Raw genomic sequence first — 23,933 nt, forward strand, 5'->3', positions numbered from 1 at the left:
AGAATTTTCACTGACACATCACCTAAAGCAACAGAAACAAAGGAGAAAATGAACACATGGGACTACATCAAACCCAAAAGATTCTGCACAGCGAAAGATACAATCATCAAAACGGAAAGGCTACCCACTGTATAGGAGAGCATAATTGCCAATGATATATCAGATCTGGGGTTAATTTCCAATACATATAGAGTGTTTATACAACTCCACAAAAGGAAGACAAAGAATCCAATTAAAAAATGGGTAGAGGAACTGAATAGACACCTCTCTAAAGAGGACATACAAATGGCTAAGAAACATATGAAGAAATGCTTATCATCACTAATCATCAGAGAGATGCAAATTAAAACAACAATGAGGGCCCTGGCCGGTTTGGCTCAGCGGTTAGAGCGTCGGCCTGCGGTCCGGAGAGACCCGGGTTCGGTTCCCGCTAAGGGCACGTACCTTGGTTGCAGTTTGTCCCCAGCCCTGGTTGGGTCGTGTGGGTGGCAACCACTCGATGTGTCACTTTCACGTCGATGTTTCTCTCTCTCTCTCTCCCTCTCACTCTATCTGAACAAAACATCGAAAAATGTCCTCTGGTGAGGATAAAAAAAATAAAATAAAATAAAATAAAACAACAATGAGGTATCACCTCACACCTGTCAGAATGGCCGCCATCAACAAATCATCAAACAACAAGTGTTGGCGAGGGTGTGGAGAAAAGGGGACGCTAGTACACTGCTGGTGGGAATGCAGACTGATGCAGCCACTATGGAAAACAATATGGTGCTACCTCAAAAAATTAAAAATTGAACTTCCATTTGATCCATTAGAGTATTATGCAGCTGTTAGAAAGAAAGATTTCACTCTGGCCAGTTTGGCTCAGCAGTTATAGTGTCGGCCTGCAGCCCAGAGAGACCTGGATTTGGTTCCCGCTTAGGGTGTGTACCTCAGTTGCAGTTTGTCCCTGGCCCTGGTTGGTCATGCAGGTGGCAGCCACTCAATGTGTCCCTTTCACATTGATCTTTCTGTCTCTCTCTCTCCCTGCCACTTTATCTGAACAAAAAATGTCCTCGGGTGAGGATTAAAAAAAAAAGGAAAATCTCTTATTCTTTGAGATGACATGGAGGAACCTGGAAAGTATTATCCTAAGCAAGCCAAACCAAACAGAGAAAGACAAGTATCATATAATCTCACTTATTTGTGGAATATAATGAACATAACAGTCTGAGGAATGGGCTAGTCCCAGAGATGTGGAAGTGGCGTACAGACTGACAATCCCCAGAAGAGACATTGGAAGGTGGGGAGAGATAAACCACAGAATTTATATGCATGTATGCATGAACAAAGGTCATGGACAACAAAGCTGGGGACAGGGTGGGGAGAAAGGGGGAGGGGTAATCATTAGAGAATAAGGAGAAACATTTGTAACAAAAATAAATAAATTAATAAAAAAATAAAATAAAGAAGTAAATAAAAATAAAGTCTTCTACTGTGACTGTATTACCTTTATGTTCACCAAGATTTACTTTATATATCTAGGTCCTCCTATGTTGGGTACATATTATTTACAAGGGTATATTATCTTTTGTCAATCTGTATATTATTATGTAATGTCTTTCTTAGTCAATTATTATAGCCTTTGTTTAAAGGTTATAAATATAAATATTGCTATCCCAGCTCTTTTTGTTTCCATTTGCATGAAATCTTCTTCCATTTCTTCACTTGCAGTTTGTGTGCGTGTCTTTCCATTTGAAGACTTCCGTTATCCTATGTATTTTGATTGGCGCATTTACTTGTTGGGCACATTTAATTCATTGACTTTTAAAGTGATTATTGATAGGTATGTAATTATCGTCATTTTATCCTTCATAATTATTTTCTCTCTATTTTTTCTTGTTTTTAAAAAAAGTCCTTTTAACACTTTTCATATGCTAGTTTGGTGGTAATATACTCCATTACCTTTTTTTGTGTGTGAGAACCTCTATCTAGATAATCTTTCTAGATAGAGTAGTCTTGGTTGTACATCCTTGCTTTTTATAACTGAATATTTTGTACCAATTCCTTCTGGCCTGAATGTTTATGTTGAGAAGTCAGCTGACAGTGTTTTGGGAGCTGATTTGGGGGTAACTATCTTTCCCTTGATGCTTTTAAGATTCTCACATTTTAAAAATATTTTCATTGATTTTAGAGAGAGAGAAAAGAAGAAGGAGACAGAAAGTGATAGAAACATCAATGAGAGAGAAATATCTATCAGCTGAGTCCAGGACACTCATTACTGGGGATCAAGCCCACAACCTGGGCATGTGCCCTGACCAGAAATCAAACCAATGACTTCTTAGTGCATGGGACAATGCTCAACCAACTAAGCCACACTTGTAGGAAAATTCTCACTTTGTTTTTACCTTTTGCCATAGTTATTATGATGTTCCTCGTGTGGGCTCTTTGGGTTTATCTTGTTTCTGATCTTGTGCTTCCTAGACTTGAGTGTCTTTTCCTTCACCAGTTTAGAAAAGTTTTCAGTAATTATTTCTTTAAATAGTTTCTTTTTGTTACAGATGTTTCTCATTTTTCCATCATTGACAACCTTCTCCCCTCCTCCCCCAATCCCATCCCCAGATTTGTCGTCTAAGTTCATTGGTCATGCATACATGCATGTAAGTTCTGTGGTTTATCTCTTCCCCCACAAGCCCCCTCCTCTGAGTCTTGTCAGTTTGTACCCCACCTCTATGTCTCTGGGTTACTTTTGTTCAGCGGTTTTTTTTAGTTCATTATATTCCACAAATAAGTGAGATAATGTGATATTTGTCTTTCTCTGCTTGGCTTGTTTCGCTTAGCATAATACTCTTCAGGTTCTTCCATGCCATCTCAAAGGATAAGAGATTTTTCTTTCTAACAGCTGCATAATATTCCATTGTGTATATGTACCACAGCTTTTAATCCACTCATCTACTGATGGACACTTGGGTTGTTTCCGATGATAGTTATTGTAAATAGTGCTGCTATGAACATGGGGGTACATATATTCTTTCTGATTGGTGTTTCAGGCTTCGTAGGATATATTCCCAGAAGTGGAATCACTGAGTCAAATGGCAGATCAATTTTTAATTTTTTGAGGAAACACCATATTGTTTTCCATAGTGGCTGCACCAGTCTGCATTCCCACCAGCAGGGTACTAGTGTCCCCTTTTCTCCACACCCTCGCCAACACTTGTTGTTTGATGATTTGTTGATGGCGGCCATTCTAACAGGTGTAATGTGATACCTCATAGTTATTTTAAGTTGCATCTCTCTGATGATTAATGATGTTGAGCATTTCTTCATGTGTCTCTTAGCCATTTGTATGTCCTGTTTGGAGAGGTGTCTATTTAATTCCTCTGCCCATTTTTAAATTGGGTTCTTTGTCTTCCTTTTGTTGAGTTGTATGAGCACTCTGTATATTTTGGAAATTAACCCCTTATTTGATGCATCATTGGTGATTGTGGTCTCCCATATAGTGGGATCCTTTTCCTTTTTGATGGTTGTTTCTTTTGCTGTGCAGAATCTTTTGAGTTTGATGTAGTCCCCTGTGTTCATTTTATTCTTTGTTTCTGTGGCCTTAGGTGATGTAACACTGAAAATTCTGCTGCGTATGATGTCTCAGATTTTGTTGCCTACATTTCCTTCTAGAATTTTTATGGATTCATGAGTTACATTTAAGATGCCTAGGAATAAACTTAACCAAAGAAGTAAAGGACCTCTTCACAGAAAACTACAGGTCATTGAAAAAAGAAATAGAGGAAGATATAAAAAAAGTAGAAACATATACCTTGTTCATGGGTTGGAAGAATTAACATCTATAAAATGTCCATACTACCCAAAGCAATCTATAGATTCAATGCAATCCCCATCAAAATTCCAATGACATACTTCACATAACTAGAATAAGCACTCCAAAAGTTTATATGGAACCAAAAAAGACCCCAAATAGCCACAGCTATGTTGAAAGAGAAGCCCTGGCCAGTTTGGCTCAGTGGTTGGAGCATCGGATGCCTGTGGACCAGAGAGTTCGATTCCCGCTAAGGTTACATACTAAAAACAAACAAACCAAATAAAGTAGGAGGGATCACATTACCAGATTTGGGGTTATACCACGAAGCCACTGTAATCAAAACAGCCTGGTACTGGTAGAAGAACAGGCAGATAGATCAATGGAACAGAAAAGAGAACCCAGAAATTGACCGAAGACAATATGCTCAATTAATATTTGACAAAGGTGGCAAGAGCATACAGTGGAGTCAAGACAGTCTCTTCAATAAATGGTATTGGAAAAATTGGACCGCTACCTGCAAAGAAATGAAGCTAGAACACCACCTTACACCATACATGAGAATAAACTCAAAATGAATAAAAGACGTAAATGTAACTTGTGAATTCAAATAGGTTCTTAATCCCCTGAGCAATGTGCTCCAGGAAAGTCCCTTGTGTGGGTGAGGTTAGCACTCCTGTTGTAGGTCAGTCTTGATTGCTGTTGGTTCATCCATGGGTCAGGCTGACTCAGGCTGGCTGTCTATGAGAACTGATCACAACCACAGTGTATTAGCTGCTGTGAGGAGGCTGATCCTGCAAAGCCAAATTCGCACCAATGCATTCTGGTTACCTGTCAAGATCTCCCTTTGTGTATGTTGCCTTGTCAGCTAATTGGGTCATTCTTTGATATAGTCTGAAGCCAGCCACTGGCTATGTTGTTTATGGGGCCTCAGAAGAAACATTAGTGCAGGTCAATATCAAGTGACCTTCCCTGGTTGCCTGTTAGAAGCTACAAATCAATTCACAGTTTGTGGCTGCCCTGCTGAGCTGGTTGTATGTGGGATTGAGCCAAGTTGAATACCAGGGTAGGTAACCACCAGCACTGAACCTAGGGGCAGGTCAGCCAAAGGCCCAAGGCACCTCGAGATCACCTCCACCCTCTGGCTACTTGTTAGACTCAGTCACTAAAATACCTTCTTATGATAAACAACTTTCATCAGCTACATTCTCAATTAGTTGCCAAAAGGTTGTCAAGTTTTGTTCATGAGGTTGATAGAGAATCAATGTCCTCTTCATGACTGGGTCTGAGGCCACTCAACACAAGTCTCAGCATACACCATGGCGAGCCCCCTCCTACTTGAGACCTGCAGGCTTTTATGGTGGTGTGGTGTCTCATGGAGTGGTCTGGGTGAGGAGAGTAGAGTTCACCAGGCTAAAACTAATTAGGATTTAACTGTGTGAAGGGAGGTCTCTTCATAGAAATGGTGGCACCAGTTCGGGCATAAGGGGGGAAATGGACATCCTTGAGTGCTCCAAGAAAGTCTGTTGGCCCAGGCTAACTACAGAAAGCAGCCTACAGATTCCTCTGCAGCATGTGAGCTTGGCAGGGTGGGTCCACAGGTAGTTTGAGGATGTGGCTAATGCTTCCTCCCCAGGCTCATGTGGCATTGAGGGAAGTGCTCAACCCACAAAATATTGTGTCTGTGTTTGATGTAGGAGAGAGACTCAGCACAGGGACAATAGTGGTTGTCCCTCTAGATCCCTTCTTAAAACCATACCACCCAATTTTTTGCTTCAGTCTGTGCTGAGCCACTGTCCCTCTGCTCGAATTCAGAGTGAGTACCTGTGAACAAGATTTTATGCATTGCCCTTTAAGAGGGTATCTGGGTCTCTCTCAGACTCCAGTCTCTCCTTGGTATGTGGAATGACTGCTGATTTTTACAGCCAGATGCTATGAAGGCTCCTCTTCCCAGCACTGGTCTTTGGGTTGGGGAGCTAAGCATGGCTTGAGAGTCCTCCCTCCCCAGTGGAAACCTTTTCAGTTGAGATATCCCCTCCAATTTTCAACTGCTATATATGGGTGCAGAGCCAGCCCTTTTTATGCCTCTGTGATCCCTATCAGTTTCTCTGTGGCTTCTTCAATAAATCCTTGCTTATAAGATTTCTATTCAGCTAGTGTTCAGTTTGTCCTTCAGGTTGATTGTCCTATAATTTAGTTGTAATTCCAGTATGGTTCTTGGAGGAAGTGAGTGTACTTTCCACCTACTCTGCTGCCCTTTTTTATCTCTCCTTGTTAGATTTTGATTCCTTTCTTTGTTTCTGTCTTTCCTCATGAAGGGATGGAGTAACCTCAACTGAGAGATGTAACAATAGAGATTCATGAAATGAGAAGTGCTTCTGGAAAGTGTAACAAAAACAACTTTTGACTTGGTGTGAGAAGCTAAAAATACATGGAATTTTCCTGTGCCAAGCTAGCTTAAAAACAAAACAAACAAACAAACAAACAAACGGATGTGAAAACCTGGCAATGGAGAGGGTGGGTGGAAGGGTCCAAATCCAGGACCACTTAGTGATGAGAGCAGATTGTTTTGTAGAAGGTTTTGGAATTCTCTGTAAAAATATTAATGGAGAAATATTTTATGATTCAAGAAAAGGGACATAATCCAAAAGAGAATGTCTGTGCTGCTAGTGAGTAGTCAGGGGAGAATTAACAGCTCCTTGTTTTGCCAACACCTTGAAGCCAGGTAAAGAGTTACACTGCCCACAAATGCATGTTGTGTATGCCAAGACACTCACAGTGGACAGAACACTTGTGTAGTTAATAGGTCACAAACGGTGATGACTAATTGACCACTCTCTCTGTCATTTTATAAGAAAGCAAAAAGGACCAATATGGAGATGAACCCCTATTTCCCTTCTTCAAAACGTGCAGAAAATAACTTTTTGCAGAGGGCACACTTTCCTCCAAATCCAACAAAAATCATGGACCTATGAAGAGCTGACCAAGTGATGTTAAATATATTCTGTATGGCATAAGTTCTTTCAAAATCAATATGAGAGGACAAAAAAATGGCAGCAGAGTGAATGGAAGCTACACAGACCATCTCCCAGGACCAAACTGGATTTACAACAAAAATAAAGACAAATCATCAGGAAGGGGCAACCAAAAGGCAGCTTGGAGGACCACATAACCAGGGACACTGACTTAATCCTGGTAGGCTTGCGAAGATGCGAGAGTGGGCCGGGAGCCCACGGTCCGCAGGCCTGGGCTGGGACCAGCGAACTTGGCTGGGTCCAGCTGCCTTGGCTGGATGTTGTTGCAGCCTTGGCTGTGTCCGGCGACCACAGCTGGGTCCTGTGGCCTGGGCTGGTGCTACACCCTCGGCTGGTGCTGCAGCCTCGGCCTCCCTTGGCTGGGAGCAGCGCCCTCGGGTTAAAAGTCGCAGTAAGCTCCACGACGCAGAGTCTGGACAGAAGCTAAATTGCCAGCAGCAACTCACCTTGGGCTCCGGCAGAGGAAAGGTAGACTAGACTGGAACTGTGTGGGGGCACTCAGGATTTGGAGGGTGCCCAGAGCTTTTGCTGAGTGCAGCCACTCAGGACTGTGGTCATCTTACTCCTTCCCAGGGCCCTGGGGAGAGGCAGCAGCCCTTCCCTTGGATATTCAACCCCACCTGGTGGCCATTGAAATGCTAATTGAGGTCCATTAACAACCAGCATCTGCCCCACCCTTGGGAAATCCTTTTACACTGAGCACCTGAGGGAGTATTTCAGGCAACTCAGAAACCAAGGCTCTTCAGGTGACCTCTACTAATAGCCTCCAGGCAAAAAAAAAGCTAGAGGATAACTACTATTCCCTGGGCTAGCAACTCTATCCAGGAAAGTTAAGACTTGACAGTGTCCTTTAAAGTGGGTCCTCCCTGGCTCATTCAAATCCAGGAGAGGGAGCCACAAACAGCAGAACATCAACATCCACAGGGAAAATTTGGCAGACTCCAAAGCCCACTGTGATAGCCAGAATGGTGTAAAACAGAAACAAAAGCCAAATGAAAGAACAAGAGACCTCTACTGAAGTTGAGATAAATGAGGTGCAGTTAAGCAAGTTAACAGAACTAGAATTCAAAGCCATGATGTTGAGGAAGCTCAACAGCATGTGTAAGAACATAAAGATGCTGAAAATAAGCCAATTGAAAATTAAAAACCACTAAGAAGAGATAAAAAATGACATATCAGAAATGAAAAACATATTGGAAGGTCTAAAAAGCATAGTAGAGGAAACTGAGGACCAGATTACTGAATTAGAAGACAGGGTAGAAAAAAGTCAACCAATCAGAAAACTAAAAGGAAAAAAACAATTAAAAAACAAGAAGACAGCTTAAGAGAACTCTGGAACTAGTGGAAACGTAATAATATTCGCATCATAGGAGTCCTTGAAAAAGAAGAAAATGAGCAAGGGTTAGAGAATATATTCAAAGAAACAGTGACAGAAACTTTCCTAATTTGGTGAAGGAAGAAGGCATTCAAGTTCAAGAAGCACAGAGAGCCCTAAGTAAGAAGAACCCAAACAGGCCCACACCAAGACACATAGTAATCAAACTGCCAAAAATTAAAGACAAAGAGAGAATCCTAAAAGCAGCAAGAGATAAGCAAGAGGTTACCTACAAAGGAAACCCCATAAGGCTTTCAGCTGACTTCTCACAAGAAACACTACAGGCCAGAAGGGAATGGCATGAAGTAATCAAGGTCATGAAAAACAAGAATCTGAATCCAAGACTACTCTACCCAGAAAATCTATCATTCAAAATAGGTCAGATAAAGAGCATCCCAGACAAAAAAAAAGGCTAAGGGAATACATTAGCACCAAACCAGCACTGCAAGAAATGTTAAAAGGACTGCTGTAATTACCAGGAGAAATGGGAAGAAAAATAGACCACACTAAACAAAAATGGCAATAAATAAGTACATATCAATAATCACCTAAAATGTAAATGAATTGAATGCTCCCATTAAAAGACACAGAGTAGCTGATTGGATAAGAGAGCATGACTCATCTATATGTTGTTTCAAGAGACCCACCTCACAACAAAAGACTCACATAGATTGAAATTGAAGGGATGGAAAAAAATCTTCCAAGCAAACAAACAGAAAAAAAAAAAAAAAAAGCTGGGGAAGCAATACTCATATTTGATAAAATAGATTTCAATATGAAGGCCATACCTAGAAAAAAAGAAGTCCACTACATTATGTGGAAAGGATCTATCCAACACGAAGATATAACCTTGATAAACATATATGCATCCAATATAGGAGCACCATAATATATTAAAAATCTTCTGGAGCACTTCAAAGGAGAAAAAGATAGTGATACAATCATAGCAGGGGATTTCAACAGCCCACTGACCTCACTGGATAGATCCTCTACACAAAAAATTAGCAAGGAAACAGAGACGCAAAATGAAGCAGTAGACCAAATGGATTTAATAGATATCTACAGAGAATTATGCCCCCAAAGTGCAGAATTCACATTCTTCTTATGTGCACATGGGACATTCTCAAAGACAGACAACATGTTAGGGCACAAAATAAGTCTCTAGAAGTTCAAGAAGAATGAAATTATATCAAGCATCTTCTCAGATCACAATAGCATGAAACTAGAAATCAATTGCAAGAAGAACATACAAAGACGTTTGAACACATGGAAGCTAAATAGCATGTTATTAAACAATAAATGGGTCACCAAGGAGATCAAAAAAGAAATCAAACATTTCCTAGAAACCAATAAAAATGAAGACACAATAACACAACATCTATGGGATGCAGCAAAAGCAGTTCAGAGAGGGAAATTCATAGCACTACGTGCCTACCTCAAAATAAAAAACAAGAAAAATCTCTAATAGACTATCTAACCTCACAACTTAAAGAACTAAAGAGCAAACAAAAAGAAAACCCAAGAGCACGTAGAAGGAAGGAAATAGTAAAGTTCAGAGCAGAAATAAATGACATAGAGACTAAAAAAAACAATTTAGAGGATCAATGAAACAAAGAACTGGTTTTTCCAACAGATAAACAAATTTGATGGACCCTTAGTTAGACTCACCAAGAAACCAAGAGAGAGAACCCAAATACACAAAATTAGAAATGAAAGAGGAGAAGTTACAACTGACACCACAGAAATACAAAAGACCATTAACAACTATTATGAACAATTATATGGCAACAAATTCAACAATTTAAGCAAAATGGACAAATTTCTAGAAACACATAGTCTCCCAAAACTGGAATAGGAAGAGATAGAAAACTTGAACAGAACAATAATAACTAAGGAAATTGAAGAGGTGATCAAGACTCTCCCAGCAAACAAAAGCCTAGGCCTGGGTGGGTTTATGATGGAGTTTTACCAAACATTCAAAGAAGAACTAACACCCATCTCCTCAAACTATGTCATAAAATTCAAGAAGGAAGACTTCCAAACTTGTTTTATGAAGCCAGTATAATTCTAATTCCAAAACCAGAAAAAGACACTACAAAGAAAGATAACTACAGGCCAATATCTCTGATGAACATAGATGCCAAAATCCTGAACAAAATACTAGCAAATCGGATCCAGGAATATACCAAAAAATTTATCTACCATGACCACGTGGAATTCATCCTAGGGATGCAAGGCTGGTACAATATTTGCAAATCCATAAATGTGATACACCACATAAATAAAATGAAGAATAAAAACCACATGATCATATCAATAGATGCCGAAAAAGCATTCTACAAAATCCAGCGTCCATTTCAAATAAAAACGCTCAGCAATGTGGGAAAAGAGAGATCATATCTAGACATAATCAAAGCCATATATGAAAGACCTAGAGCCAACATCCTACTCAATGGTCAAAAACTAAAATAATTTCCCTTAAGAACAGGAACAAGGCAAGGTTGCCCACTTTTGCCACTCTTACTTAACATAGTACTGGAAGTCTTAGCCACAACAATCAGACAGGAATAAAAATTAAAGGGATCCAAATTGGAAAGGAGAAAATGAAACTGTCATTATTCGCATGTGACATGATACTATACATAGAAAACCCCAAAGACTCCATCAAAAGTTTACTAGACTTAATAAATGAATTTGGCAAAGTAGCAGGATACAAAATTAATGTCAAGAAATCGATGGCATTCTTATACACCAAGGATGAACTCACAGAAAGAGAAACTAAGAAAACAATCCCATTTACCATTGCAGCAAAAAAATTAAGATACCTAGGAGTAAACTTAAACAAATAAATAAAGGACCTATTCGCAGAAAACTACAGGTCATTGAAGAAGGAAATAGAGGAAGATATAAAAAAGTGGAAGCACATACCTTGTTCATGGATTGGAAAAATTAACATCATTAAAATTTCCATATTACCCAAAGCAATCTATAGATTCAATGCAATCCCCATCAAAATACCAACTGCATACTTCACAGAATTAGAAAAAGTACTTCAAAAGATTATATGGAACCCAAAAAGACCTCAAATAGCCACAGCAATCTTGAAGAGGAAGAACAAAGTTGGAGGGATCACATTACCAGATTTCAGGTTATACTACCAAGCAACTGTAATCAAAAGAGCCTGGTACTGCCACAAGAACAGGCATATAGACCAGTAGAACAGAACAGACATCCCAGAAATGGACCCAAGGCAATATGCTCAATTAATATTTGACAAAGGTGGCAAGAACACACAGTGGAGTAAGGACAGCCTCTTTAATAAATGGTGCTGGGAAAATTGGACAGCTACATACAGAAAAATGAAATTAGACCATCAACTTACACCCTACACAAGAATAAGAATAAATTCAAAATGGATAAAAGACTTAAATGTGACTCATAATTTCATAAAAATCCTAGAAGAAAATGTAGGCAACAAAATTTCAGATATCATACGCAGCAGAATTTTCACTGATACATCTGCTAAGGCAATAGAAACAAAGGAGAAAATGAACACATGGGACTACATCAAACTCAAAAGCTTCTGCACAGCGAAAGATACAATCATCAAAACGGAAAGGCTACCCACTGTAGGGGAGAGCATAATTGCCAATGATATATCAGATAATGGGTTAATTTCCAATATAGAGAGAGTGCTCATTCAACTCCACAAAAGGAAGACAAAGAACCCAATTAAAATTGGGCAGATGAACTAAATAGACACCTCTCCAAACAGGACATACAAATGGCTAAGAAACATATGAAGAAATGCTCATCATCACTAATCATCAGAGAGATGGAAATTAAGACAACAATGAGGTATCACCTCACACCTGTCAGAATGGCCACCATCAACAAATCATCAAACAAGTGTTGGCGAGAGTGTGGAGAAAAGGTGACTTTAGTACACTGCTGGTGGGGGTGCAAACTGGTGCAGCCACTATGGAAAACAATATGGTGTTACCTCTAAAAATTTAAAATGGAACTTCCATTTTACCCAGTGATCCCACTTGTAGGAATATACCCTAAGAAGCCTGAAACACCAGTCAGAAAGTATATATGAACCCCCATGTTTGTAGCAGCACTATTTACAATAGCTAAGATCTGGAAACAGCCTAAATGTCTATCAGTAGACGAATGGATAAAAAAGCAGTGGTACATATACACAATGGAGTACTATGCAGCTGTAAGGAAGAAAGATCTCTTATCCTTTGAGACTACATGGAGGGACCTGGAAAGTATTATCCTAAGTGAATCAAACCAAACAGAGAAAGACAAGTATGATATAATCTCACTTATTTGTGGAATATAATGAACATAACAGTGTGAGGAATGGGGTAGTCCCAGAGATGTGGAAGTAGGGTACAGACTGACAATCCCCAGAAGAGGGGGTGGTGGGGGAGAGATAAAGCACAGATGCATGTATGTATGAACAGTGGACATGGACAACAAACTGAGGACAGGGCAGGGAGAGAGGGGGAGGGGGGAATCAGTGGGGGAAAAAGGAGAAACATCTGTAACAAAAATTAATTAATAAAAAATAAATTAAAAACATACAAACAAAAAAAAACCCCAAAATCAATATGAAAATAGAATTATTGATATTTAATAATAGGGTTCCCCTTCCAAGTTACTTTAACTGTAAAGTTGCATTTGCATTCTCGTACAAATCATCCTGAAATTCATTTGGGAGTTGCAGTTACTGTTGACATATATTTTAAACCAGATTACTTTTAATTAGATCTTTTCTAATCATAAAATGATGAAAATGAAACCAGTTACCATTTCATCTCTCAAATTAGATAGAGAAGCAATAATCTAACAGATGTCAATGTGATATTGCTTTCATTTCTAATGAGGGATTGATTTATGCCCTCACCTATTTTATTCTCTCATTAATAGCATGCCCTTTGTTTTTCAAACTACTAAATTAATATTTAGTCTCTGATAGTTGAGCCAACTGCTTGGCGTTAATACTACTGTGACAGTTGATACTATTATACAAGAAGTGATTTTCAAAATGGCAGGTTTAAGATTCACTTTGTAGACCATCTATATTAACACTGTTATTTCACAGAGGAGAAAACTGAAACTAAAAGATTTTTTCATATTTATTTTCTGTAAATTCTCTTTTGTAAAATGTATTCATTCTTAGAATTAAGATATCAATTTTTGGGTTAACTGAATTATCCACATAAAATAGCTTTTTTACACCTTTTGTTACCTTTCTATAAAATAAAAATAATAATATATACTTACTTTCTTTCACAGAAAAATGTTTATGAAAATAGATGTCTCTAATGTTTGTCATAATAGAATTATTGTTTGGAAGATGAATAAGGATTATTACTTGAGATTAGGTCTGTTTTTAGGTGGCAGAATACTGAACAAAGTAGAAAGGACTAGTGTTAAAACAGGAATTTATACACTTGTATGATAGCAATAGAGCCTTTGGGCTATCATTTTAATGATCGTGATAGGATTTGGTGTCAAATATAGCACCCTAAGTTGAGGTGTCACCTAAACTTGGATGGGGACCAAATGGAGAAAATAAGAACTTATGAATAACTTTACGGCCCAATGCTTAGTCTGTCAACTACTTTCGGTCGTGTTTCTGTTAATCGAGTCTGTGAATCTTTTCTGAGTCTGTTATTTTGGAAGAAAGTAACCTTTGAAGCAATTTGTTTCTTTTAACAGTTGTTCCTAAATATTACATTTTTTTTGTGATAGTAGAACTGCCCCCTCCCCAAGGTTTAATCATTTGAACACAAAACTACTAAATAGGTTCTGTCTTAAAATGATGAACTATGATTGGCCTTGGCAATTGTTAAAGGGAGAAGATTAGTACACATTACCTATTTGCCATAGCTGTCAATGTTGTAAACTGCCAAGTTTTTCTTCTTTAAGAAAATTTTAGAAAATACAATTTTTCTTCCCAACAAAGACTGTTTTATAAAAGCAATCAGGTAATGACATGGAGTGTGCTTATCATGCTGAAATCACACCACAGGGGTAATGAGAGGTGCATCACTGCACCTCTTGCTTTGTAATGACCCAAGGGTGTGATTATCTTATGATAACCACACTCCCTGTCATGCCTTATTGCTTATATATTCCACATGTCATAATGAATCCTGAAGCACTTTCTAGGTCTCCTAGCAAATGCAATTACTTTGAAGTACAGAAAGTAGCCAGCTTTTCTAGGTACACATTGATTTATATTGTATGCATTAGGGAGAATTATAAATGACTAATTTTAAGTGCCAACCAACCGACGAATATTGGAAAACTTTGGACTTTATGTCTTAAAAAAAAAAACTTACTTTGGCAATTCTTCTTAAAATGTTTTATTCCCCTGTTCTAATTTTTATAACTGTTAAATTATTCTGTTTCTACAAGAAACATTATCCTCCTCCAAAACCACCAGGAAAATAACATCTATGATATGATTATCTTATAGTTACTTGGTATGATGTTTTACTACAAAAATTGGAGAATGAAGAGTTTTCCAACCAAAAATTTGTTTTATTTGATTTTAAGTGCCCATTATTCTGGAATTACAATTCTAGCTACAGATTTCTAGATTTTCAGGCATAACACTTTAGATAGAGTTATTAAGAGTACATTTTAATTTATTCCACATGATTACAAATTTTCCCCCCAAATGTTAGAGTTGCTACATTAGTTCTACTTACTGTGTAGATTTTATATTATTTGAAGATAACAATTATGCTGTGAGATTCTTCATTGTAACTGTTAATACAGTAAAATTAAAATGTCTAGGATTAATAGTAGACATATAGGGAAGGAGAAAAATCAAGAGTAAGATATTTCTGAATTTAGCATGAGTCTTTAATATAATATGACAACAAAATAAAAAACTAAGCAATTGTTTGTGATACAATCCACATGATTATCATAACACAGAGTGAATCTGCACCTCAGAGAGAAATTTCCAAGTAATTTTGTAACCTTCGAGATGTACAGAGCAGTCAGTATTTAAGTTCAACAGTTAAGTCTCTTGCAGAGAAAAATCTGCAATGCTATTTTTATCCTGTTATTGTAACCTAGGTGATGACGATGGTGGCCTTTTACAGTGACCACTGATGAGTTGATTCAATGTCTGTGCCAACTTCAGGATCAACCATGTTAACCTTAGGTCACCTCAAAGAAAACTGTGTATGAAAATATGATGATTATTTAGCTACATGCTGCAAAGGCTGAGATTCTTCTGATTACCATAAAGGTCAAATATGCACATTTTGACTGCTGGTAATGAGTAGTTTTAAAGATGTTTTAGCCTTTTCTTAATCTTGCAGTGTCACTAGGCTTCTATTGTTATGCACCAAAGAATGTGCCTCTAATTGTACCATTTGCCCTATTGTATCTTGTACATAAAGCCAGTTGTGTGATGTTACTTGTGATAAACGCCTACCACATGTCCTAATAATTATTAGCCTTCAATAAATTGTATAATAAGGTATCTCAAGCCTGGAGATACCAAAAGTTCTTAAAAAGTTGAAAGCAATACTTAAAAAGCTCATGCATCAAATTCACATAATAGTGGAGAATAAAATAAGATATAAAAATACTCTTCAAGGAGTGAAGAATTAGAAAATATCTTTAAAAAGACTTAAATACTAGAAATGTGTGTGTGTCTGTATGCATATATACGAGTGAGTGTATAATATACAAATACATATGTCGATATTAATTCATATTTATTTTTAGATTATTTGAGTTCACTTTTTTAAAAAGAGGGGCTTTTGTCAATCAATTCATCTAAAATAAATATATGTTGCAAATTATCTTATGGATAAATAATATAATTTGAGACTACATATAAAATTAATTTTCTAGAGGAGAAATGTCAGTGGCACTTAACATTTGTAGGAAATATGCATTATGATTGCACACTTAGCAGATCCAATTAATTAGTTCCTCAGGTATTTTCAAAGAAATAAGATTTAAAACCAACAAGTGCAAGTAGTTCAAAATACTTCTATACACAAACAAACAACAACAAAAAGGAATTAAAATGTAAAATATTACTTCAATTATAAATCTCAACCAAAATCTCATGTTTCTCAATAAATTGAGTAGAAATGAAAATAATTCAACTATTTTTTTTTTTATATCAATAACTTCCTGGATCTTACTTAATAAAGGCATTAAACTAACATTTATTACCTATTTTAACTGCTGTCAAACTTTTCAAAATCCAGGATAGATGAGTAAATAGAAAAACTAAACGTAACTGGGGAAGACATAAATTGAAATGTGTGATATATTAGAATAAAAACATATAAATATATGTTAATATTTTGTTAATATATGTTAATAATATGTTAATATAAGTTTCCATCTTTTTTGACGTACTTGTTTTTAAAGAAGATGAAAATGAAGATATAAGAATATAAGAGAAGTAGATTCCATGTAACTATAAGGTTAAAAAGTGAATTCAGTTTTGGCTTCTTGTGGATTTTCAGTATTATTTCCTTAAATTATAAGATGTTATGCTGAAGCTAGTGGTAGAGTGGTTCCAAAGTAAGACAACAAAATTTGAGTTTTAGTACCATTTGAAAAAAAATAGCATTTTTATATTATTTGATCATATTGAGCTCTTTTACAAAGAAACAGGACTTGTGCATAGAGCAAGTAAATATATTTAGTAAATTAACAATCATAAATGCAACTTATCAAACACTTAAGATATAATAGTCGTTAATTTAATTCTCTTGTAGTTCTTGCAGTCTATTGCACAAATCTATGATTTTGTCTGAATTTATGTATGTTTGTCTGAGTCTACATTACACCAAAAATCTAGTTCAAAAGTAAGCATATTTGCCCAGCCGGTGTGGCTCAGTGGACTGTATGTCATCCCATGGACTAAGAGGTCCCACTTCAATTCCTAGTCAGGGCATATGCCTGAGTTACATGCTTGATCCACAGTAGTAGGCATGCAGGAGGCAGTCAATCAATGTATCTCTCACATTGATGTTTCTAGCTCTTCATTTCTCTCTCTCTAAAAAAATTAACAAAAACATATAAAAATTTAAAAAAATAAAAATAAAGCTAAACATATTTATTCTGCATAACACTAAAATACCAAGTTTACATTTATGCCCAGGACAGGTTTACAAGTCTTATTTGGATTTATCAGAGCTTCAGTCATATGTAAAATCTGTATTTCTTAGTTGCAGGAAATAAAAAATAATAAAAGGTAGTAGGGCTTGAATTAAAAAATACATATTGTTTGTTAAATCACTTTTTAAATTTGAGGCAATGAAAACCCCAAAATAAAAATATATATATAATGTATTTCTATTTATTAACCAAGCAGTTTCTTCTTCTTCATTTTTCTTTTCTTGTATTTTGTTTGGAACAATATAAGTGGGTTTACTAAACTCATGAATGTGAGACGTTTCTTAAATTTAATATTGTACATTTGAGATTAGTAGTTAAGGTAGCCTATTCTTTGGTAATGGTACTCTGGGGTATTGGGAAGTGTTATTATTTTTTTCTTTTTTCTTTTACATTATTTAAAATATATAAGTATGTACATAGAATTTTTTCCTAAACCTTTCACTTAAAATTATTTGGTGCCATTACGTGTGTGTGTCATAAAAAACCCAAACAATATAAATTAATTAACAAAGCAAGCAAATCTAGTTAGAAAATATTTTAAATATAAAATTAAATAAGTTTTTAACCAGTTTTTTCAGATTCAGAAATAGGTAAATCGCTTCTTTGCACTATTTTCCACTGAAATCTATGTTACATGGTTAAATGTTTATGTACAGAGTGCATAAACATCCCAGTGGCCTACTGCAGTCACTTGTTCTTACTTGTAAGAGCTGATAGTTAAATGTTCAGTAGTTTTGCAAACCAGATGTTAAATACATTCATTATTAAAATGTGAATTATATAAACTTATGATTAAATAAATTAAAAGTCATCATTCAAAAGTCATCATATCCTAATTATTTTACTATTATATATGTTCTTGAGTTTATTTACGTTCTTATTAAAATATGATAAAATTACTTTATAATGGGAATTCAGATGAGGATAGGTAAGTAGATCATCCCCACATGACCACATTAAAATTACAACTAAGTTATATCCCGGAAAACCTTCTGAAGATTAGCTGAATAGAAGTCCTATAATTAAAGATATAAACAAAAATGAGGTGGAGACTAGTAGAAGGGGATGAGACCTAAAAAGGGCTGGCCCTGCACCCATGTGTTTGAGAATCTGTAGTGGTATCTCAGCTTCAGATGTCCCCCCTGAGTAACAAAGGATATTAGCACCATGCAGATACACCAGCTTAGAAAACCAATGACAGGAAGAGGAACTCATGTAATATCTGGCTATGAAAATCAGTGGAACTCAAGCTGCCTGGGTAAGACAAAAGTCTTCTGACAGCCCAGGCACCCTCTAAAAGGCCAGTGCACAAGTTCTTGCTTGCTGGCACTCATGCTGAGCTCCAAAGAGGGATGGTGGCTCAGGGGAGTTTCAGACATACACAGAAAAAGACAGAGTTTTATGGATTTTGGGAGAGGGCTGGAGGGACAGCTACTAATGTCCCTTTGTTGAGCCCTACTCCTGCACGGCCCACAGAGACCATCTTTCCTGTATTAAGCCCTCTCCCAACACATCATTAGCTTGGTAAACATCATTAGCTCCTCCCTGAGAAATCCCCAAGACCTAACCCTACCCAACAGAGGCACAGCCCATGGGTCTCTTGGTGCTAATCAGCCTGGACCCTTGTTACAGTTTTTCTTAAAAACACTCTCAAGGAATTCCGGTAAAGCTGGGAATTGTGGGGAGTGCCAGAGACACAAAGGAAGAAAATGAGTTGCATGGCTTCAGGTGATGGCCATCTTCCTGATAGTTGACAGGCACCACCCTTCCTGAGTAAAACCCTCCATACAGAAGGTAAAATCTTAATCTGCGTTAGCTGGTGAACCCTAGTAGCTCTGCCCTGACAACTTCCTGAGATTGTACCCTGCACGACTTGCCTACAGCCAGAAGTTCTGTCAGAGACAACAAGCCAAGGCCCACATTAATGTCTTTCTTAAAATAAGTCTGGAGAAATTCTAGTCAAAGTTGGGGGTGACAGAGATACACAGGAAGAAACTGAGTTGTGTGATTTCAAGACAAAGGTAATCTTCCTGCCATTGTTGATAGGCGTTACCTTTCCTGTGTTGAGCCCTGACCCCCACAGGGCCTAATTTTAATCTGCATTAGCCTGGTGAACTCTGCTAGTTCTACCCTCATGATTCCCTGAAACACGCTGCCACCATAAAGGTCCATAGACACCATGTATGTGGTGGCTTGCCTCACTGTACTCTGACACGTCTTTTGAGTGGCCTCAGAGTTAACACTGATGCTAAGTCTGAATCTATATTAATCTGATGAACACAACTACCCCACCTTGGTGACTTCCTGAGATCCTACTTCACACACCTAACATAGCACCTAAGACTCCTTCAATGGTAGAATATTACAGAGAGCCAATAGGCAGTGGCAGTCTCAGAGTGATTCAAGCTTTTTGCTACTTGCCATAGGCCAAATACCGTGGGCAGAAGACCTCAGATCACACCAAGTTTTCTCCCATGTGCACCTAGGCACAGTACAAGCGACTACTAACTGTGAATAGCTTCCTGGGCATGTCACAGGAAGAGTCATTGACCTGCACCAGAGTCCTACCCAAGAGATTCCAGAACCATAACACCAGATGGCTGACTTCAAACCACCACAGAGTACCACCCAATAAGTTCCATAAGCAGCACACCCAAAGGGAGTTAGTGGCAGGCAACAGATCCTGCTGGGGCAAAATTCGCTCCAAGGAATCCGCCCTCAAACAGCAACTCATACTGTGGCATAGGCAAAGACAGCCAGCCAGTTTGAGTGTCAATCTCACCAACTGACATGCCAACAGCAATTAAGGCTTAACTACTACAGGAGGTCATACACAATCCACACAAGGAATACTCCTGGAATACCCAGCTCATGTAATCAGAGACACTGCACCAGTGGCACCGGAGAACAGCAAATTCATTACACTACCCTGTGAAGATCGGGAGACATGGCAGATCTACCTAACATATAAAAACTAACACAGACGAGCAGGCAAAATGGAAACACAAAGAAACATATCTCAAATGAAAGAAAAGAAAAAATATCCAGAAAAAAATGAAATTAAGGAAAGTAATTTATTTGAATGTAAAATAATTGTTATAAAGATGCTCAAAGAACTTAGTGATAATTTCAACCAAAAAATGCTAAACATAAAAAAAAGGACATAGAAGCGATAAAAAAGAACAGGCCAGAAAATTAAGAATACACTACAAGGAATCAATAGTAGATGACATGAAGCAGAAAACCAAATCAGCAATTTGGAAGACAAGATAGTAGAAATCCCCTAATCAAAAAAGCAAAAAGAAAAAGAAAGGAGTATAATTTAAGGGACTTCTGTGCCAATAAGAAACATGACATCATGTGCAAGATGAACCTGAAGAGGTTCACAGTAAGATATGTTAGAATTAAAATGGCAAAGGTTAAAGACAAAAAAAAAATGAATTTAAAAGCAGTGAGAAAGACAGTTACCTATAAGGGAGCTCCTATAAAATTGTCAATTGTATTCTCAATTAAAACTTTTCGGGCCAGTAGGGATTGGCATAAAATATTAAAAGTGATTAAAAGTAAGGATTTACAACCAAGACCGCTCTGCCCAGCAAGGCTATCATTTAAAATTGAAGGAGAGATTAAAGATTTACTCAGACAAAAAAAAGTTAAAGGAATTCATCACTACCAAACAAGTATTACAAGAAATTTTACAGGTACTTCTTTAAGAAGAAGAAGGAAATAAAAGGAACATAAATATGAATGATGAAATAACTATGTACCTATCAAAATCACTTTATTTTATTTTATTTTTTTCTATGAATTTTTATTTATTTATTTTTGTTACAGATATTTTACCTTTTTACCCCATTGGCACCCCCCACCCCACCCCCCCTGCACCCTGTCCCCGGCTTAGTTGTCCATGTCCATTGGTCATGCATACATACATAGAAGTTCTGTGGTTTACGCTTCCCACCCCCCCACCCCCCATCCCCTCTTCTGAGGGATGTCAGTCTGTGCCCTACTTCCATGTGTCTGGGTCTACTGTATTCCTCAGACTGTTATGTTCATTATATTCCGTATATAAGTGAGATCATGTGGTATCTGTCTTTTTCTGCATGGCTTCTTTCACTTAGGATAATACTTTCCAGGTCCCTCCATGTCGTCTCAAAGGATAAGAGATCTTTCTTTCTTACCGCTGCATAGTACTCCATTCTGTATATGTACCACAGATTTTTTATCCATTCGTCTACTGGTGGACACTTGGGCTGTTTCCAGATCTTAGCTATTGTAAATAGTGCTGCTATGAACATGGGGGTACATATATTCTTCCTGATTGGTGTTTCAGGCTTTGTAGGGTATATTCCCAGCAGTGGGATCACTGGGTCAAATGGAAGTTCAATTTTTAATTTTTTGAGGTAGCACCATATTGTTTTCCATAGCGGCTGCACCAGTCTGCATTTCCCACCAGCAGTGTATTAGAGTCCCCTTTTCTCCACACCCTCGCCAACACTTGTTGTTTGATGATTTGTTGATGGCGGCCATTCTGACAGGTGTGAGGTGATACCTCATTGTTGTTTTAATTTGCATCTCTCTGATGATTAGTGATGTTGAGCATTTCTTCATATGTCTCTTGGCCATTTGTATGTCCTGTTTGGAGAGGTGTCTATTCAGCTCCTCTGCCCATTTTTTAATTGGGTTCTTTGTCTTCCTTTTGTGGAGTTGTATGAGCACTCTATATATATTGGAAATTAACCCCTTATCTGATACATCATTGGCAATGATGTTCTCCCATACAGTGGGTTGCCTTTCCATTTTGATGATTGTATCTTTCGCTGTGCAGAAGCTTTTGAGTTTGATGTAGTCCCATGTGTTCATTTTCTCCTTATTTCTGTTGCCTTAGGTGATGTATCAGTGAAAATTCTGCTCCGTATGATGTCCGAAATTTTGTTGCCTACATTTTCTTCTAGAATTTTTATGGATTCACGGGTCACATTTAAGTCTTTTATCCATTTTGAGTTTATTTTTGTGTATGGTGTAAGTTGATGGTCTAGTTTCATTTTTTTTGCATGTAGCTGTCCAATTTTCCCAACACCATTTATTAAAGAGGCTGTCTTTACTCCACTGTATGCTCTTGCCACCTTTGTCAAATATTAATTGAGCGTATTGCCTTGGGTCCATTTCTGGGTTTTCAGTTCTGTTCCACTGGTCTATATGCCTGTTCTTGTTCCAGTACCAGGCTGTTTTGGTTACAGTCGCTTTGTAGTATAACCTGATATCTGGTATTGTGATCCCACCTACTTTGTTCTTCTTTTTCAAGATTGCTGTGGCTATTCGGGGTCTTTTTTGGTTCCATATGAACTTTTGAAGTATTTGTTCTAGTCCTATGAAATATGTCATTGGTATTTTGATGGGGATTGCATTGAATCTATAGATTGCTTTGGGTAGTATGGACATTTTAATTATGTTAATTCTTCCAATCCATGAACAGGGTATGTGCTTCCACTTTTTTATATCTTCCTCTATTTCTTTTTTCAATGACCTGTAGTTTTCTGCTAATAGGTCCTTTACTTCTTTGGTTAAGTTTATTCCCAGGTATCGTAATTTTTTTGGAGCGATGGTAAATGGGATTGTTTTTTCAGTTTCTCTTTCTGTGAGTTCATCATTGATGTACAAGAATGCCGTCGATTTCTTGACGTTAATTTTGTATCCTGCTACTTTGCCAAATTCATTTATTAAGTCTAATAGATTTTTGATGGAGTCTTTAGGGTTTTCTATGTACAATATCATGTCATCTGGAAATAATGACAGTTTCACTTCCTCCTTTCCAATTTGGATCCCTTTTATTTTTTCTTCATGTCTGATTGCTGTTGCTAAGACTTCCAGTACAATGTTAAATAAGAGTGGTGAAAGTGGACATCCCTGTCTTGTTCCAGTTCTTAATGGAAATGTTTTTAGTTTCTGTCCATTGAGTATGATGTTGGCTGTAGGTCTTTCATATATGGCCTTTATTATGTCGAGATATGATCCCTCTATTCCTACATTGCTGAGCGTTTTTATCAGAAATGGATGCTGGATTTTGTCAAATGCTTTTTCAGCATCTATTGATATGATCATGTGGTTTTTATTCTTCATTTTGTTTATGTGGTGTATCACGTTTATTGATTTGCGAATATTGTACCAGCCTTGCATAACTGGAATGAATCCCACTTGGTCATGGTGAATAATTTTTTTGATGTATTTCTGGATCCGATTTGCTAATATTTTGTTCAGGATTTTGGCGTCTATGTTCATCAGGGATATTGGCCTGTAGTTTTCTTTCTTTGTAGTGTCTTTTTCGGTTTTGGAATTAGAATTATGCTGGCCTCATAGAAGGTGTTTGGAAGTCTTCCTTCTTCTTGAATTTTTTGAAAGAGTTTGAGGAGAATGGGTGTTAGTTCTTTTTTGAATGTTCGGTAAAACTCCCCCGTGAAGCCATCTGGGCCTGGGCTTTTGTTTGCTGGGAGAGTCTTGATTACCTCTTCCATTTCCTTAGTTGTTATTGGTCTGTTCAAGTTTTCTA

The sequence above is a fragment of the Molossus molossus genome, unplaced genomic scaffold (assembly GCF_014108415.1).
Source record: "Molossus molossus isolate mMolMol1 unplaced genomic scaffold, mMolMol1.p scaffold_m16_p_7, whole genome shotgun sequence".
Classification (NCBI taxonomy): domain Eukaryota; kingdom Metazoa; phylum Chordata; class Mammalia; order Chiroptera; family Molossidae; genus Molossus; species Molossus molossus.